At 38.3% G+C, this 2,461-nt stretch overlaps 1 pseudogene; it reads left to right on the top strand.

The window, feature by feature from the left end:
- The first annotated feature begins 586 nt into the window (after positions 1 to 586).
- LOC111731804 lies at positions 587 to 705 on the top strand (annotated as a pseudogene).
- The last annotated feature ends 1,756 nt before the right edge of the window (positions 706 to 2,461 follow it).

Genomic DNA, 2,461 nt, shown 5'->3' with positions numbered 1-2,461 from the left:
TGGATGGTGGTGATGGTGACACAATAATGTGAATGTACTCAACACCACTGAACTGTACACTTAAAGTTGGTTAAGAAGGTAAATTTTACATTATATGTGTTTTACCAATTTTTTTTTAAAGGAATCTCTGCAACTTTTCACGTAAGAGCTGTTGTGTTTCGTTTTCTGTGAACTATATGTTCATATCCTTTTCACCGCTGGTGTCTTGGTCATCTGATTTGCAAAAGTATTTTGTATTAGACTTTTACCTCTAATAAAAAATTGCAAAAATTTCTTCCGTTTTTCCACTGACTTGGTTTTTGTTGATTGTTGTTATTGTTGGTTTGGTTTTTAGCTAGGTATGAGGTGGAGCTCTGAAATATTTTTAAACCGTTTTATTATGGAAAATTTCAGTACATGCGAAAGTAGAAAAAAATGTTATGAACCCCAGATAATCATCATCTCCCAGCTCCAACAATAATCAACCTTGTTGTATCTATATCTTCCCCCCAATCCTGAATTATTTTGAAGCAAACCCCAGATATCTTACTCCCTATAAATATGATTTCAGTATATATCATTAAATAAGTTCTCTTAAAAAAAAAACAACTACTGTCATGCCACCCTGAAGGTGCCCGATTTCCTCTGATCTCAGAAGCTAAGCAGGGTCGGGCCTGGTTAGTACTTGGATGGGAGACCACCTAGGAAGACCAGGTGTTGTGGGCGTAAAACAAAAACAAACCACACCATTAGCACACTTAAAATGAACAATTACCTAGTATCCAATAGTCAGTGTTTAAATTTCCTCTATTCTCATACAATTTTTTTTTCCAGTTTGTTTGAATCAGGATTCAAATAAAGTCCATACATTACAATTGGTCAATATGGTTTTTTAAAACTTAGATTCTCCTGTAGGTCTTTTTTTAATTGCAATGTATTCATTGAAGAAACTGGGTTATTTGTCCTGTACAGTTTCTCACTGAATTTTGTTGATTGCACCCCCACCCCCACCATGGTTTCAAATAGCATGTTCCTCTGATAACTGTATTTTCTGTACACTGGTGTTGTCACATTTGGGGCGATTTCTTTTTTTTTTTTTTGGCACTACTTTCAGAGTATCGCACTTCCATTAGGATCAGTTATCTGTCTTCGGATGACTCCAGTTGTCTATTTTTCATGATATTGGTAGCCACTGGTAATTTTGGCCTAGATCCATTAATTTATTGAGAGTTGGATTAATTTTCTAGCAGATGGTTCCCCAATTGTCCTTGCACTGTTTATAGAATAATTCATCTTCTTCCCCCACTTATTTGAAATTTATTTTTATCATAAGCCAAATTTCCATGAATATTTGAGTTTATTTCAAGACTTGCAGGTCTGTGTCAAGAATCTATCACATTATTTTAACTGTACCTTTATGATATGTAATACCTACAAGGGCTAACACCCTTCACTACTATTCATTTTGCAAAACTTTCTTGACTACTCTGGCTTGTTATTTTTTCCAAATGAATTTTTTAAATCAATTTATCTACTCTTCCTTCCCATGTCAAAAACAAACAAAACTGCTGGTATTTGTACTGAGACCATATTAAATTTATAGATTGATTTCCTTTTGATAGTCATCCTATCCAAGATCTTAGTACTTTTTTTTTCCATTTCATTTTCATAACTCTAAAAGGTAAGGTACATTATTATTATTATTCCCATCTTATGGATAAAAGAAATGTAACTTTCTCTGGGTCACACATACCATTAGGTGTGGGAGCTGCCAGGTTGGTCTGACTTTAAGCCCAGGGAGGGAGCCTGTTCCTCTTTGCACTTTGCTGCTTAGTAGCTGTCTGCCTCCAAAGCCCTGTGCTCTCATCCACCATGTCCCCTGGCCTGTTTCACTGCCTCTCTTTCATTGGACAATTTACCTGCAAAGCTAGGCTTTTAAATGAATGATGCAAATTCAATTGCTATGCAAGGGGTGAGGCTCACGTGGGGCTGAGGCAGCTGGGGAGGATCTTCTAGGGGAGGAAAAACATAAGGTAGACTTTGGACAGTCAGGCAGAATTTGGGTGGGTGGAGAAGATGGTAAAGCACGACCAGCAAGGAGAAATGAGTGAACCAATGTGACATCTAATTGGAAGGTAATGAGGGTGATGATGGGGGATTCTGTTGGAACTGAGGGACAGAAAGGGTTCCTCTGTTCTGCCCATAAAAGGGCATCTTAATTTTCCCTGAATAATCCGCTAGGGAGATTTGGGAGATGGATGTAAACTCCAAAAGTCTCACTGACCTCCTGCCAGTGAGGGAATGTTGCCATTGCATGGGATTCAGGTTCAGAGCCAAAGCTCTTGCAGGGCCTGGCAACTGGTTTCATTGGTAGAGTATGGGGTTGTGTGTGGATCACTTAGCCTCCCACAGCCTGTGATGGGGACACAAATCTAAAGGAAACAGAAAAGCATTCCAGAGTCAGCCTTAGTCAGGGTCCAAT

This window comes from Pteropus vampyrus, unplaced genomic scaffold, assembly GCF_000151845.1.
Source record: "Pteropus vampyrus isolate Shadow unplaced genomic scaffold, Pvam_2.0 Scaffold399, whole genome shotgun sequence".
NCBI classification, from domain to species: Eukaryota; Metazoa; Chordata; class Mammalia; order Chiroptera; family Pteropodidae; genus Pteropus; species Pteropus vampyrus.
The sequence above is the reverse complement of the archived record's forward strand: the minus strand, read 5'-3'. Positions and strand labels throughout refer to the sequence as shown.